Source organism: Neofelis nebulosa, chromosome 6 (assembly GCF_028018385.1).
Source record: "Neofelis nebulosa isolate mNeoNeb1 chromosome 6, mNeoNeb1.pri, whole genome shotgun sequence".
NCBI classification, from domain to species: domain Eukaryota; kingdom Metazoa; phylum Chordata; class Mammalia; order Carnivora; family Felidae; genus Neofelis; species Neofelis nebulosa.
Window position 1 is genome coordinate 113987666 of NC_080787.1, and position 17673 is coordinate 114005338.

General features: G+C 35.7%; 1 protein-coding gene and 1 long non-coding RNA gene across 7 annotated transcripts in view; one reads left to right on the forward strand and one right to left on the reverse strand.

The window, feature by feature from the left end:
• LOC131514788 (uncharacterized) overlaps positions 1-17673 on the reverse strand; it is a 117887-nt gene that overhangs the window by 33944 nt on the left and 66270 nt on the right. The window contains exon 1 of one of the 3 annotated variants that reach the window (XR_009263271.1): positions 3629-3726. The exons of the other annotated variants lie outside the window; for them this stretch is intronic. This is a non-coding gene — a long non-coding RNA (uncharacterized LOC131514788). Of the gene's footprint in view, positions 1-3628; positions 3727-17673 lie in introns of those variants that run through there. 3 annotated transcript variants of the gene reach the window in all.
• Positions 1-17673, forward strand: part of PKIB (cAMP-dependent protein kinase inhibitor beta) — a 172020-nt gene that overhangs the window by 775 nt on the left and 153572 nt on the right. For 3 of the 4 annotated variants that reach the window (XM_058735141.1, XM_058735140.1, XM_058735143.1), the window contains exon 1: positions 3088-3192. The gene's annotated coding sequence lies outside the window, so the exon portion shown is untranslated. Of the gene's footprint in view, positions 1-3087; positions 3193-17673 lie in introns of those variants that run through there. The other variant, XM_058735138.1, reaches the window with a different exon arrangement.

Below are 17673 nucleotides of genomic sequence, written 5' to 3' on the forward strand. Positions count from 1 at the left end.
GAGGGGGCAGCAGAGGGCCACCAGAGCAATAAACTAGAGGTGTAGGAACTTATCAGTGAGAAGGATACTGATTCTTGCTTGTTCTTGGAGATCCAAAAAGATAAATAGATTCATCTACTTATGCTAAACACAGAAAACAGTGCTTGGGTCGGGTTTAAGAAAAATCATTTATAAGTATACTGGGAGAATTACCAGTTGTTCATGTTAGTGTTCATGGGATAAAAACTCTGAAAGAGGAAAAGCAAATAGATTCCAGGTTATAGTGAAACCGTGTACTTGCCAGAAAGTGTGTGCTTTTTTTGGATTTCTAACCTAGGGCCACCTCTGGACTCTAAATCAACATTACCATTGAGCACCCAGGAAATAATTTGAGACGGAAGGTAGCCTCGGTAACTTTTCCAGAAATGTATTCATATTTCTTTTCCACTAATTCCTGAACTAGAATAAGGGGTTATAGAGACATCCTTTCAAATAATTTGTTCCCCTAAAGAACAAGTTTTTGCTTTTATAGATAAAACTGCCTTTTTATTTCAGTTTCTAGCTTTACTTTTATTATTTTCATTGCTCTAACATCTTATGTTTTATTTTGTTAAGGTGCTTGTTCTTTTCATTTTTCTCTATTAATATTTATTTATTTATTTGTCTATCTATCTATTTATTTATTTATTTATTTTTGAGAGGGGAGAGGAGGAAAAGGGAGAGGGAGAGAGACTCTTAAGCAGGCTCCACAACAGCGTGAAGTCCCACACAGGGCTTGATCCGACAACTCTGGGAACATGACCTGAGCCGTAATCAGGAATCAGACGCTTAACTGACTGAGCTACCTAGGCACTTCTGTATTAATAATAATTTATGTATAAAAAGTTATGAGTGGGGTGCATTGGTGGCTAAGTCAGTTAAGCATCCAACTCTATTTCAGCTCAGATCATGATCTCATGGTTTGTGAGTGTGAGCCCCATGTTGGGCTCCAACAGTGTGGAGCCTGCTTGGAATTCTCTCTCACTCCCCTGCTTGTTCTCTCTCTCTCTCTCTCTCTCAAAATAAAATTTTAAAAAAGTTATGAGTTTGCCTACATACAGCTTTGCCATATCTTATACATTTTAATAGAAAGAGTTCTTATTTTTAAACATTTAAAAATTTTTTACTGGTAGCTTTGGTTCTCTATTAACCCAACAGCTTTTTTAGGATATGTTTTCCATTTTCTACAAGGGTGAGCCTTTTTTTGTTTTAAGTTATTGTCATTAAATCATCTTTTTATTACATTGCAATCAGAGAATATGGCTTTTATTATATCTACTCTGGCATAATTGAAGTTTTGGGACCTAGAAGTTGATTAGTTTTGTTTCAAGCATTCTTGAAAAGGATGTATTTCCTATGATATCTATTTATCTAAACTCAACCTCATTAATTAGGTTCTCCAAAATTTTCTGAATTAAAAAAAATAAATCCTTTTGAGCTGCCAAAGCATGAGAATTATTAAAATCTTATATGTAAAATTATGGGTTATTTTTCTCAATTTCTTCACGTTTCTAATAGATTTTATATACTTTTATAAACTTACATATACTTTGATGCTGTGCTTTTTAATACATAAATGTTCATTATTCTATAACTTTGATGTTGGTAGTACCTCATAAATAGAACCATTAGCCTAAGATCAAGAACTCCAAGGAGTTTTCTAAAATGTTTTTCTCCTTCTTTAGTAACAAAATTCACAAGCTTGTCCTTTTTCTGAGATTCTGGTTTATGTTTTCTTTCTCTTGTCCTTCAGAATCTTTTCATAGGCCTTAAATTTCCTTAATTATCTTTCCATAAGAGATGGTCTAGCCAGTCTAATATTTGCTGACTTGGCTTTGACCTTCTTCTCTGTATCCTTTACTCTAAGTTTATAGAATTCTCTTCTTGGATCCATACCCAGGTTGCAGGTTGTTCCCACTAATCCTGTTCTTGCAGTCATTTATCTACTGTGGCTCTGCTGGAAAGAAATAAGATCTTTCCTATCTCTACTGTTTGCTTTATTGCGTGCTTTTAGTCTTTAACTGTTTTCCTAAGCTGTCCTTTAGAATCATGAAGCATATGCTCATGTTAATAGACAATGAAAAAAATCTATTAGTAATTCAAAATCAGTTACTAAATCCAACTCCGCTCAGGCCTTGAATTTTCTTGTTTGAAAATTTGGCTTATTAACTCATGCTGAATCCAAACACCAAATCAGTTTTATGATGTGTTTGTTGAGACAGTGCCCAGACTGGCCCATGATAGAGAAAGGTCTTGCCTTAATAACATACCCAATGAGATTAGGAATAATGGAAGAAAATTCCTTAACTGGCTTTGAATTTCTAGGCAGCAGAGACTATGTCATGTTAATTTTTAATATTCACTATCCAGGACATACTAGGTGCCATAAAAACAAATGAAATCACCATTTTCAATGACATGGATGGAGCTAGAGAACATAATGCTAAGCAAAATAAGTCAGTTAGAGAAAGACAAATACCGTATGATTTCACTCGTATGTGGTATTTCAGAAACAAATGAACAAAGACAAAAGAGAGAGAGAGAGACAGAGAGAGAAAGAGAGAGAGAAAGAGAGAGATACCAAGAAACAGACTTTCAACTATAGAGAATAAACTGATGGTTACCAGAATGGGTGAAATAGGTGACTGGGATTAATGAGTACACTTATCATAACGAGAGCTGAGTAATGTATAGAATTACTGAATCACTATATTATGCACCTAAAATTAATATAACACTGTATGTTGACTACACTGGAATTAAAATTAAAAACTTAATAAAAATAATAGTAATAATAACAATAATAATTTGACCTTTGAAGTATCTTGAAATAAATGTATCCAATTTAAAAATTGGGGGATTACACATAAAATCTATTTTCAGTTTTTCTTGAAAAGCTGGACAGTCTGGACAACCTAAACTAATATTTCCACCTGGAACAGTGTGCTGGCTGTGCATTTGGACAAAATTATCTCTTGCACCAACGACTGCCTTTGGTATTCTTAACATACTGAGTCTAAACTTTGGTTGTCGCTTATCACTCATGGACTGTTATTTTTCTTATAACAGAGAAATGTGTCTTGATGTCTATGTTCCCACAGAAAAATTGGAAAATGAAAGACCGAGAGAGCTTTGTGTTTTAAGAAAAATTGGGAGAATGCAAATGTCCGAACAGTAAGTCTACCCTCTTATCTCTGAAAATTTCATTTACCTCCAGAAGTTTGCAGCTACCATTCTTAATCTTAATGACTCTAAACTATATATCTCCCATTAAGAATTTTCCCCTCAACTTCTGACCCATAGATTCCATTACTTGCTCAGCATCTGTGCTTGAATGTCTCACAGATATTTCAAGCATAATATGGCTTATGTGAACACATCATCTTATTCCCCAAATTCACTCTTACATATGTGATCTCTGTTGTGGCAGATTATATTATTGTTTCCAATTATTCATTCTTCCCTCCCTCTAAGAGGATACTATACCTCTGTCAGCTTCCATGTTCTTATAGTGTTTTCCTTGGAAAAAAACATACTTTCTCACACCACTGAGATGAGGCTTAGCCATAGACGTTCTGCCAATGAAATGTGAGCAAAAGTGACAGCATACCTGTAAGAGCAGAAGCATTTGCACTGTGTGGTTGGTTGCATCAGCTCTTAACTCTATACACTGAGAAAAACAAATCGCAGATGTGGTATTCTCCTTACACCTGGTCCTGAAGTGAAAGTAAAAACCAATTAAACTGCTGGATAAAATAATTTTACAAATTAAATGTGTAAGTAGGAAAAGTGATGGAATCCACAAAGACCAGAAACAGTAAGACATTATGAGTCCCTCTCTATGTCAGTGTTAAAGTCACCAGATGTACTGAGGGCATGTGTTGATCACATGCAGTTTAGTTTTACTGTAGTGGGTAGATTATTAAAGTCAGGAACACTTGGGCTTACATGCAAGTTGAGAGATTGGAGTGAAACACAGAGGCAAATCCAGGTATTCCCAAGGAAACATGTTTAGGGGGATGAACTATCTTATCCAGAACATAGAGGTAATAAGGATGCTTGCTTTTCTTGGTCTTAGCCCTGGGTAAAAGGAAAAAAAAATATTTGAGAATTCTCAACAAGCCTTCTATCTACTTTGGGACCAGAGTCCATATTCCCCATATGCTTGGGAAAAACCCAGGCTACTAATTTATGTGAAAATGGTCCTGGATTAGAAGCAAACACAAATCTTGGTATTTTAGCAAACTCAAATCCTCTATGGTGGTATACTCTTTAAACTCAGGCCTCAAACAAGTCCCACTGATAATGTTCCAAAGAACTTTAAGCAGTTCCTAAAAATATTTAAAACACACTTGGAAAAACAAGCTACCTTTAGCAAATTGCAGCAGAACAATTAAACGAAGAGTCAGGTTCACAAAGCTGCCCTGCATATGAATGTTTGAAGCTACAATATAAAATAAGTGTTTAATATATTTAAGGGACTTAAAGACAGTTTCAGGGGCAGCTGGGTGTCTCAGTCAGTTAAGCATCTGACCAGCTCAGGTCATGATCTCGCGGTTCACCAGTTCAGGCCCCCGCATCCAGCTCTGTGCTAACAGCTCAGAGCCTGGGGCCTGTTCGGATTCTGTGTCTCCCTCTCTCTCTGACCCTCCCCCACTCAAGCTCTGTCTCTGTCTCTCTCTCTCAAAAATAAATAAACATTAAAAAATAATAAAAAAATAAACATAACCTCATGTATAAAATGGAGATGACAGCAGCTCGTCTCTAATGGGGCTGTTTACTAGACACTAAGCAACAGGGATTTAAAAAAGAATAAAATATCAACTTTGCCCTCAAAATAAATTAAAATATCAACTTTTTCTGGGAGGGACCAAAGAGTAAATAGTTTTGCTTTTCAGGATAACATGGTCTCTGTCACAACTCCTCAACTCTGCTGTTGTACAAAATGAATGAGCATGGTTGTGTTCCAATAAAACTTTATTTATGGAAATGGAAATTTGAATTTTATATAATCTGCACATCATGAAATATTCTTCTTTTGAGTTTTTTCCTTACCATTTAAAAATGTGAAAACCACTCTTATCTTGTTGGCCATACAAAAACGGGCAGTGGGCTGGATTTTATCTGTGGGACTAAGTTACCAACCCTGCTTTAAGAGTTCACAATCCAGGGGCACCTGGGTGATAAGTCAGTTGAGTGTCCGACTTTTCATTTCTGCTCAGGTCATGATCTCACCGTTTGTGAGATCAAGCTCTCTGTTGGGCCCTGCCTCAGGCTCTGTGCTGAGGGCTAAGTCTGGAGTGTGGAGCCTGCTTGGAATTCTCTCTCTTCTCCCTCTCCCTCTGCCCCTCCCCTGCTCGTGCTTGGTCTCTCTCTCTCTCTCTCTCTCTCAAAATAGATGAATCAACATTTGGGGAAAAAAAGAGTTCACAATCTAAAAGAAACTAAACAGATACCTGATTTTAATGCAGTACGTTAAGTCTTTTAGAGTAGCATATGCAGTACCTCTAGGGCCCATCAGTGAGAGGGACTAAACGCTCAAGTACATCAGGGGAGATTTCATGGGAGAAGAAGAGGGAGGAAGGCCTTGCTTTGATTAGACGTTGTCAGGACATCTCTGGGGAGGAGCCATTTGAAACTGAGAACTAAAGGTTGAGACAGAGCAGCAGTGGGAGAACTGGGGGTGGTACCTTCCAAGCAGAAGGACCAATCTCAGATGGAAGCAGAAGATATTACAATAGCATTGCTTTTAAGGTCTACCATAGCCCAGATACGACATACTAATCTCCTCTCTCCACTCTTGGGTTGAACTATTTGCATTTTCCACATTTATCATGCAGTTCCCTACCTTTCAAACATTCTCCCTGCAGTGCCATTCATTACCAAAGCATTCATTTCCATAGCATTACCAGCTATGTCATATTCATCCACGGTGACTGAGGCCAGGGATCAATTCCAAAACACCTTTTTAAAATGTCAGGCAGGTTAAAGTGCCTTTTCAGTCTACTTTCCTGCACTTGTCATATTACATTGAAATTATTGATGTATGGGTCAATTTCTTCAAGCTCCTAAAAGAAAAGAGCGATGTCTTTTTGTTAATCATCACGTCCCTGACACTTAGAATAGTCATGCCCACTAAATGTTTGGTGCTTTATAAGTTTTTTAAGTTCCCCTCTCTCTGCCCCTGCCCCGCTTACACCCTCTCTCTCAAAAATAAACATTAAAAAATCATTAATGCATCTCCTTAGAAGAGGTCTTCTGAATAGCAACAGTCTCCATTCACCAACAGTCCTATTCTGCAGATGGTTTGAAATTCAGATCATTAGTATATATCTAAGTGCACATGTGGTTTTCCCATTTGGTCTATCCTCCTGTGTTGATGCTAGATCCCTCATCCAGTAGAAGTGATTGTTTCTTCTCAGACTCTCCTGAGATACACTACCTCTAGAGATACACTCTCCTAGATACACTACCTCCTTTGTTGCTTTGTCAGTATGATCTGGCCTCTTTCTTCAAACGGATCCAAGTTCATGAGGAAAGTCTCTGTCAAAATATCTCTGCTGAAATATTGGATATGCTTATTTCCACAGGAGGAAGCAAACAGTACCCACCACTCCCATGACTACTATCTGCTGTCATGCATTTATCTTTAGGAATTTCTTCATTCAATATCAGCAATGGTGTTGCATAGTTTTACAAGTGGATAATAACATAAGCTCTCCCATCAGAGTTCTTTCCCATGAATTCCATATTTAGTTTCTCAACTTTTTTTTTTTTTTTTTTTTATTTATTTATTTATTTATTTTTGGGACAGAAAGACAGAGCATGAACGGGGGAGGGGCAGAGAGAGAGAGAGACACAGAATCGGAAACAGGCTCCAGGCTCCGAGCCATCAGCCCAGAGCCTGACGCGGGGCTCGAACTCACGGACCGCGAGATCGTGACCTGGCTGAAGTCGGACGCTTAACCGACTGCGCCACCCAGGCGCCCCCCATATTTAGTTTCAAAACATCTTTCAACAGTTAATTCTTTGTTACAAAGTTGATACGCTGTAATCACAAATTTCTTCTCCCTTGTTTGAAATAAAATTTATCTCTGTCCTTAGGCACAGGACTCAATTTTTCTTGTTGTCATTTTTACCTTGTTCAAGGAAGCATTGGAGGCATACACATTACTGTAAAGGGTAGGAAAAATTATTTTCTTATTGTGGTAAAAAATATATAACATAAAATTTACCATCTTAATAATTTTTCAGTGTGCAGTTCAGTAGTGGTAAGCACATTTATGTTGTAGATCAGCTAGATCTCCAGGACTTTTTCATCCTGTAAATTTGAAATTTTATATCCACTAAAAAACAACTCCCCTTTTCCTTTTCCCTCCAGCCGCTGGTAATGACCATCTTACTTACTGTTTGTATAAACTTGTATGATGTAGATACCTCAGATAAATGGAATCATACAGGATTTGTCTTTTGTGACTGGCTTATTTCACTTAGCATAATATCTTTAAGGTTCATCATGTTATACCAAATGACACAATTTCCTTCCTTTTTTAGGCTGAATAACATTCTATTATATGTATATACTACTTTTTTTTTTTTACCCCTTTATCTATTGATGGACATTTGGATTGCTTCCACCTCTAAGCTATTATAAGTAGTGCTGCTTTGAACATGAGTGTGCAAATATGTCTTTGAGACCCTATTTTTAGTTATTTTGGAAGTGGGATTGCTGGATCATATGGTAGTTTTATTTTTAATTTTTTGAGGATATATCTAAGTGCACATGTCTCAATACTGGTTTCCATAATGTTTGCACCATTTTTACCACCTGCCAACATGTACAAGGATCCCAATTTCTCTGCATCCTTATCAACACTTGTTATTTTCTGGTTTTTTTTTTTTTTTTTTTTTTTTTGGTCTTAATAGTAGCCAGATTAATGGATGTGAGGTATTCCTCATTGTGGTTTTGATTTGAATTTCCCTAACAATTAGTGTTGTTGAACATCTTTTCATGTGTTTATTGGTCATTTGTATATCTTCTTTGGAGAACTGTTTAAGTCGTATGCCCATTTTTAATCAAGATGTTTGTTTTTTATTGTTGTTGAGTTTGGGGAGTTCTTTATATGTTCTGGATATAAACTTCTTATTAGATAAATAACTTGCAGATATTTTCTCCCATTGCATGGGTTACCTTTTTATTCTCTTGATAGTGTTCTTTGCACAGAATTTTTTAAAATGTGATGTAGTCCATTTGTCTGTTTTTGCTTTTGTTGCCTATGCTTTTGGTACCAAATAAATCATTAACAAAACCAGTGTCATGAAGTTTTTCTCTTATTTCTTCTTTTTATGGTCCTAGCTCTCACTTTCAGGTCTTTTTTTTTTTTTTTAAGGTTTTATTTTTAGATAATCTCTACACCCAGCACGGGGCTTGAACTCACAACCCTGAGATCAAAAGTACCATATGCTACTGACTGAGACAGCCAGGCACCCCTTACTTTTATGTCTTTGATAAATTTTGACTTAATTTTTGCACATGGACTAAAGTAAAGGTGAAATTTCATTTTTTGGCATGTGGATAACCAGTTTTCTCAGAACCATTTGTGGAAAGGACTATCCTTTACCCATTGAATAATCTTGACATCCTTGTCAAAGATAATCTGACCATCTATTTCCTAGTTCTGTGATCTATTTCATTGGCCTATCTGTATGTCTTTACACCAATACCTCACTGTTTTGATTATTGTAGCTTTGTAGTAAGTTTTGAAATAAGGAAGTATGCATCTTATGTTGTTGTTCTTTTTCAAAATTGTTTTGGCTCCTCAGGGTTCCTTGAGATTCCATTTGAATTTTTTTAAAAATTTTTTTAAATGTTTATTTATTTTTGAGACAGAGAGAGACAGAGCATGAACGGGGAGGGCCAGGGAGAGAGGGAGACACAGAATCCAAAGCAGGCTCCAGGCTCTGAGGTGTCAGCACAGAGCCCAACGCAGGGCTTGAACTCACGGACTGTGATATCATGACCTGAGCTGAAGTCGGACGCTTAACCGACTGAGCCACCCAGGCGCCCCTCCATTTGAATTTTGGAACAAATCTTTCTATTGTTTCAAAAGTGCCATTGGGATTTTGATAGTGGTTGCAGTGAATCTACCACTTTTTCCTCTTTCCCTTTCATATTAGAAAATGGATATAATAATACTGTTCTAAAGAAAGATTAGTTACAGGGAGATTACTTGATTCTGGCAAAATTGAACTTTAGAGAGAAAATTTTGGTCAGATCTATTATTCAGCACATTTGCCTCAATCAATCCAAATTCCAGTCTCTGTTTTCATAACCAGAGAAATCATCATATTATGTATGGGTCCTTCTTCCCAACTTGTGGTCTAGAAAAGGCCTCTTGGGAGATAGCAAGAATGCTGGAAAGCTAACCTCAATTGTTTCCCTTAAAGGGATCACAGTCTTGTACTGCCTGTTGGCCAATGTCTGAAGACTACTGTTTCATATATTTTATTCCAGTTTTTATTTATTTATTGTAGGAGAGCAAGTCCAGTATTGATTTCTCTATTATACATAGAAGTGGAAATGCTCATTTAATTTTTGAATGTCCACCATCAATACTGATTTCTGATCTAAATAGTGTGAATAAAATAACTACAGGAACAAAAATAGTTTGCTCTATTCTTTCACATCACAATGCATTTTAATTTCTAGAGCATAAGAGACTTCATGTACTGTTTTATTTGTGGAATTTTCATGCTCGTGTTTTAAAATCCTTGGGAGAACAACAGCTATATTTTAAGGTGAGGAGGTTTTTTTTTTTTTTAATTTGATTACTCAAGTAACAAGAACAATTTACAGCCATAAAACTAACTCAGGAAAACATTATCTGATAAAGATAATGTCTGAAAAAAAAAAAAGATAATGTCTGACTCCTGCTTCCTTTCTCATATGTCTACCACCTCTTTCTCTTCCTGTTTTTCAGTTGATAGACCTTGAAATCTTATCTCAGTCATATCGTGTGACCCTCAAACCTTCTAACACTCACCTCTTACCTTCTCTATATCTTTATTTATGTGAAGAGTGCTTCTCAATTCTTGTCTCTCTCACCTTCTCCATCCTCCCTTTATTCCTGTCATATCTTGTGTTTTGCAATCTTCTGCCCATTCATCTTCTCACTCTTTCAACTCCCAATATCTATGAATTTCACCTATGATCTAATTTAATTCTTTTCTGTTGAAAACATCAATAATATTCACTGATAATAGAACCATTATATATGAATTTCATCTGTGATCTGATTTCTTCTTTTCAAATAATCTAATTCTTTTCTGCTAATTATAACAGCAATAATAGTATTCACTGATAATCTAATCTATGCCCAGGTTTTTTTACATACCTCTCTATACAGATCACTGCTGATCAGCATAGCAACTGTGCTTGATATTATTATAGCCATTTTTAAATTAAGGAAAAGATTCAAAAAGGATAACTAGCAACTGGAAATATTGATATTATTTCTGTATGTGTGGGATTAATAGGAAGGCCAAAAAAGAGGTCCAGTGCACATTCATTTATATTTTCTCCAGGTTACTGATATCCTGTCCCTTCAGCACACATGTTACTTTGTCTAGAACTTCCATAGTTGCTATAATGCACTCAAAATAGCCAACTTTTCTTTTAGTGAAAATAGCTTCATTTTTTACTTCAGGGGTAATTTACAGAATACCCTAAACAAGTTATTCTCTCCCCTTTAAATTTGAAAGGATCAGTCAGACCTCTGTTAGTTTCTTCCTTTGTTTCTTTCTTTTTTCTCAATACATGGCTTTGAATTTTTGTTTTGTTTTAAACTTGTTAAAGAGATCTGTTTTTAATAAATCTATGTCTGCAAAACCAGTTTAGTATTTGTAATATAAAATTTTAATTGATCAATTAATTTTTACTTTCAGGGACTTTATAATCTAGGTGAGAGTTTCACTCATCAGACACTAACTCTCTAAGCAGTTTTGATTATAAGTACCCAGTTGAAATTTTGAGTTTTTAAATACTCTTTGCAAATCATTGGCTACTTCTATGTTCTTTCTCTAAAAATATTCATTTATGGTTTCCTTTTATATAATCACTATTCATTCAAACAATATTTGCTTTTTTCTGTACTGGTTCTTTATTAGTAAAGTATGACATGTTGGGCCAATCATATAGTTAATTATTAAAATGACAACTATCAGATTTTGACTCCATGGTCTTACACTGCTCATTCTTGTTCATTTATTCAGTAATGGCCAGCCACAGTTTATGTGTTTTAGAAGTCCACAAACATTGCAAAGTGATGCTTTCCTCCTTGTTTTAGACTCTTTTGTTAGTCCTGTTTTTAACTGCTAACTATGATTCTTTTCAAGATAATTGGACTATCTGGTCATAAGAGAGGCAAACTGGTGAGAGGATAAGCACATAGGCTTGGAAATTAAAGTACATGTAGACTCAACAATAGCCAAATTATGGAAAGAGCCTAAATGTCCATCAACTGATGAATGGATAAAGAAATTGTGGTTTATATACACAATGGAATACTACGTGGCAATGAGAAAAAATGAAATATGGCCTTTTGTAGCAGCGTGGATGGAACTGGAGAGTGTGATGCTAAGTGAAATAAGCCATACAGAGAAAGACAGATACCATATGGTTTCACTCTTATGTGGATCCTGAGAAACGTAACAGAAACCCATGGGGGAGGGGAAGGGAAAAAAAAAAAAGAGGTTAGAGTGGGAGAGAGCCAAAGCATAAGAGACTGTTAAAAACTGAGAACAAACTGAGGGTTGATGGGGGGTGGGAGGGAGGGGAGGGTGGGTGATGGGTATTGAGGAGGGCACCTTTTGGGATGAGCACTGGGTGTTGTATGGAAACCTATTTGACAGTAAATTTCATATATTAAAAAATAAAAAAAATAAAAAAAAACAAAAAAACAAAAAAACAGTAAAAAAAAAAAAGTACATGTAGATTTTATCTTTTGCTCTACCCCTCATTAGAGGTGTCACATTGAGAAAATCTTAGTCTTGGCTCTAAAGACAATATCAATACCTTTTTATTAACCTTAAAAACACTCAAGCCAAATATTCAGGTCTGAAAATAACATATTACATAAAATCCACAAACATTTGAAATGTGAAAATAATCTATCAAAAACTCAGTATCTAATTTTTTCCCCTTGAACAAGAAGGTGGTCCAGGGCTCTACCGTGGAAAGGGCTTTTGAGATCCGGGCCTGGTTGTAAGAATGGAGTATGTCAGAAAAGGGAGGGTCCATAGCAGAACTTGGTGGAGCTTCCCACTCTGCCCTAAATAAAAAATTATCTGAATGGACCAGCGGCTTTCAAAGGACCAAACAAAGAGGTGAATATAAGTACAGAGCAGAGACTGGCATCTGGGACTACAGAGTAGTCATTGAAATCAGTGTGTAGATAAGAGATAGAGCCTAGACAGATTGCCCTTGGTGTCTATGAATAGAGGCAAGTGGTCTTGTTACTGTGTGGTAAAGCCTCAGGAACACAAGTCTTTTCCTAAAAGCTTATTTCTCTTTAATGGAAGCATTCTAATTAACAGTATAAGTATGGAGTGGGTTATTGTCTACTAGAAACAAGGTCCTCAGCTGCTGGAAGCTACAAAAGGTTTCCTCTTCTTGAGAAGGTCTTTTTTTTTGAGTGGTCAAGGTAGAAAAGTAGGGGGACAAAACTTCCAATCAGGTCTGATCACCCCAGTATATCATGCTTCTGAGCTGTGGCTAACACAAAGATCCCTTAGTTGGATACAATACATCCTAAAACCTACACCTTGAGATGTAATTTTATCACCAGATCACCGGCCACACTTCTATCTTCAAAGTGATTCATAGCCTTTCAGAAACATTGGGGGTTTAGAGACTCAGCTTAGTTTGCAAAAACCTTTATGCCTCACAACAAAACAATGTTGAATAATTTTATGTTTTAATATCCTCTAGATGAAATATTATGTAGCTATTTAACTGTTCTATGATTTTAAAATAACATGGAGACTGTTCATGTTCACTGTCTAACTTTATATAAAAATTAAGTGGAGATCAGGCTTATAACTAAAAATGGCGACAAACAGGAGAAAGGCAAGGGGGTGGGGAATATTTTAAAACATTATCTCTGTACATCTAGATGAAGAAACTCTGGTTTATTTGATTTCTTTTCTTTTTTTGCTTTACTGTGTTCCTCAAATACTCTTTAATAGTGTTTTTTTAAAAGCACTAATAAAATAATGTATTGAGTGCTAAATATGTACCACATCAGAACGAGGTACTTCAGGGATTAAAAGTTAAATAAGAGAAAGTGGTTTTCTTAACGAGCTATATTGTAGCAGGGGGATAAGACACACATAACACAATACAAGGTAGAAAGTAGCAAATGTTACATTAGGGCTCAGAATAAGCGCTACGCAGAGGAAGGAAACGAAGGGATTATGACTACGGCCTTGTGTCATTTTTTATTTACTTGAGATCAGTGAATAATGAAGCTAAATCCATAAAATAAATCTCTGTGTAGCTTTAGAACATTTTATTTACCATTCATATTTCAGAGAATAGGAACCTGATTGATGGTACTTTACTGAATCTGTTTCCTCATGGATTTGGAAATGTGTTGTAAAGGAAGAACAAGAGTAATTTAATTTCAACAGACCTGTTTTGACATAACTCTAATTAATTGGAAAGACACCTGGGAATTACAGTAGCTTAAAGACAACTCTCAACTCATTTTTCTGGTCAAAAAAGAAATGCACGGTATGCTTTAAATAAGAAAATAACCTTTTATGAGACTTTTATGAGAAGGATTTTAAAAGCTTCTATAATTTGCTTAATGATATATAGACCTTCAACAGCTGAACTGTTAAGTTCCAGAGCGTTTCTGAAATATAAAAAAAAAGAAATCTCTTAGCAAATATGAAATTTCATCCTACTCTTTTTTGAATGGTCATCTGACATCAAGATAGAAAGCATACCTGGAGAATAATAGGAGGAAAAGACATCAAATATTATTATTTCATTTCAATTTAGAATAGAGTATTGTGATAGTTATATGGGTCATCTGTAGATACTATTCAAAGGGTTCCAATAATAGGATGGAAGAATGAATACAAAATAGAATTAAGCATTTTATTTATTATTCAGTTTTTATCTTTTATTTTCGGTTATAAAGAGAGACAAATATGGCAAGTGCACAATGGCTAAATTGGCAGAAAAGTGGAGTTAAGTAGCTGAGTTTAAATTATATTATTCAGAATATATTAAAGTACAATTAACAATATTAGCATTTTGGTAATTACAAAAGGAGAGAACACTTAAGCATAATTTGATTGTACTTTGAATTCATTCACATGGAAATTTTAAGAAATTTACTTAAAGCAAAGGAAAAAAATACTTTCTTGGGTAACTATATATATGTGTGTATGGTTAAATAGTTAACACTGAATTTAAAAAAATGTTTTGCATGACAAAGACATCCGTGTTCTAGCACACAGGTCCATTTCAATAGTATTGTGATGTTTTGATAACCTACAGCAGTGACTTTCCCACTTTCTTGACTACAACCCACAGAAAGAAATACATGGTAAAATCACAGTACTTAAAGTAAGCCTAGAAGATAATCTAGTTCATTCCCTTCCTTTAAGTCTGAATCATGTGTCAGCTATCAGCACAGATGTGAATCTCTTCTATTCTTAAAGCTACTATGATTCAACTCATCTGTTAAAATGATGCTAATAATATTTGCCTTGTTAGAATTAGAACTAAGTCAAAAGGTGTAGGTAAAAGACCTAGTATAAGTATCTATACATGTGAGGCAGTAAAAAAGAAAAAAGTAGCAGTTATTATTATTAAGTTTATTTATTTTAAGAAAGAGAGTGTGTGCAAATAGGGGAGGGGCAGAAAGCAAGAGAGAATCCTGAGCAGGCTCCATGCTTAGCACTGAGCCTGACCTGGGGCTCAATCCCATGACCCTGGGATCATGACCTGAGCCAATCAAGAGTCAGATGCTCAACCCACTGAGCTGCCCAGGCTCTCCAGCAGCTATTATTATTATTACTAATGAAATGACACAGTAACATGTTTTAAACTAAAAATATTTATTTTCAACATTTTTTTTCATATTTTTTTAGATGACTGAATCACCCATTCTACAATTCATACCCTACATTTAGCATGGATGGCAACATCCTCTAATTTCTTCATTTCATGTTTTTCTCTCACTGCCCTTCTAGCGCATCTAAACTTGTGAGCTCCTTAAGGTTGGGAGTTCTGTCTTATTCCAATGTTATCCCCAGTGTAGAATATTGACCTGGGCACACAGTAAATTCTTAGCATGTATTTGTTCAGTAAGTGTGAATATGAAAATATTTTTAACTAATATATTCTTTTTTCCTTTTTAGGCTAATTTTATTTTTGAAAAAGTAATGTTATAACAGTGTATAAGTCAAATATATGTAACAAAATGCAATAATTTTCTGTCAAATTCTTCTCCAATTCCTTTCCTCAGAGGCAATGATTTTTTTACTCCTTTAGAGATTTCTTCTTCATACATATCTATATTTCTAAATAATATGCATATGCTTTAATATTTTGATTGTTCAATTTTAGATGTTTTAAATTTTTTTAATGTTTATTTCTGAGAGAGAGAGAGAGTGCGAGCGGCACAGAGAGAGGGAGACACAGAATTTGAAGCAGGTTCCAGGCTCTGAGCTGTCAGCACAGAGCCAGATGTGGGGCTTGAGCTCACGAACTGGGAGATCATGACCTGAGCCTAAGTCCCATGCTTAACCACTTTGCCACTCACATGCCCCTCAATTTTAGATGTTATCTATTGACAACATGGTCAATTGACAAGATGGTCATTAAGGATTTAACTCCCTGAAACTTCTGTAGGGGTCAAGGGCAGGCCAAACCAAAATATACCACTTTGGACTCTGGACTACTTTCAGCTGAAGGCAATTGAGACCCTGAGGGCTCAAGAGAGACATTTGCTGCTCCCCTAACTATATAGAAGACTCTAAATTGGGAGTCTTTTCCAGAATACGGGTTATTATCAGAGATAAGTTTTATCTGAGTGACCCATCTGTATGGTAGGACAAAACTTAATTATCAAACACCTGCTCTTCTTCTCATGGCCCTGCGATGCCTTCCTTCCCTTTGAAGTCTCAGGCCACTACCCCATTCTCCTTAGTTCAGGATGACATATATACCTCATTTTGCCTGACTGTCTTCGGAATTTCATGTCTATGTGGGTTTCCATGCATACAGAGCTAAATTTGATTTTCTCCCATCAATCTGTCATATGTCAATTTGATTCTTAGTCCAGCTAGAGGGACGTTGAAGGGCAGAAAAAAATTAATCCCCCCCTATAATTTTGTCTCCTCTGCTTTCCTTCCCCACCTCCCACAATAAAGTTACATTAAAAGCTTTGTTTAGATTTAATTAATCACTGTCATTACATCAATATTTATAGTTGAGCATTTTAGGAATTTATTAAAGTTACATTTTCTTTTATGCTTTTATTTTCCTTGAGAATAATAGCCTTGATTTTTCATTAGATTCATTTCATTTGAACATTTTGCTAACTATTCACAATAGCATTTTAGTACCATTTTCCCTAAGATCATTCTTAGGTAGTCCATCAGTTGCAGTTATTTTTTTTTTTAAGGAGTCATCCATCTGAAGAACTCCATTCTTTTTTTTATTGAACTCAGTGCTTTTTAGGGATACTGCAAAGCATTTGTCCAGAAACTTCTCTTCCTTGCAATGCTGAGAATTTCCTTCATTTTCTTCTGATTTGAGTGTCCTGTTTTCTTGATCTCTTTTTTTCATCTTTTTCACTCCATTGTTTTATTGGAGCACATCTTCTAATTATTTCCTGAGAAAGGCTTCATGGCATGGGAAATATGATTTTTAAGAATTTGCATATGTGAAAATATATTTTACTATAACACAAATAGGCTTGGCATCAATTTCTATACTGAAATAATTATTTTTTCTTAATTTTGAAAGTGTTACTCTACTCTCTTTTAGAGAACAGTATTATTCCTCACTTTTGCATGGCATACTTACTGGTCTTTTTATCTCTCTTAAAACTTGTCTCGTTATCCTGAAATTTCACTTATGGGCCTTAGTCAGATTTATTTTTCTTCCTTCCTTTCTTTCTTCCTTCCTTCCTTGCTTCCTTCCTTTCTTTCTTTCTCTCTCTCTCTCTCTCTCTCTCTCTCTCTCTCTTTCTTTCCTTTCTCCTGTCAGTGGGCACTTTCATATGGACACTCATGTCTTTAGTGCTGAGAAAATTTTTAAAAATGTTTATTTTTGAGAGTGAGAGAGTGCAAGTGGAGGAGGGATAGCATGAAAGGGGGGTGGAGGATTCCAAGTCTGCTCTGCGCTGACAGCGCAGAGCCTGATGTGGGGCCTGAACTCATGAACCTTGACATCATGACCTGAGCCAAAGTATGATGCTCAATAGACTGAGAAAAAAATTTTTTAATTATTTTATTGGTGATTCTCTGACTACTGTTTTACCTGGTTTCTCTTTTTGAAAAATCCATGACTCAAATATTTTGTCTCCTAAACCATCTTCTTATTTTCTCTTCTTTCCTGTCATTTCCCATCTC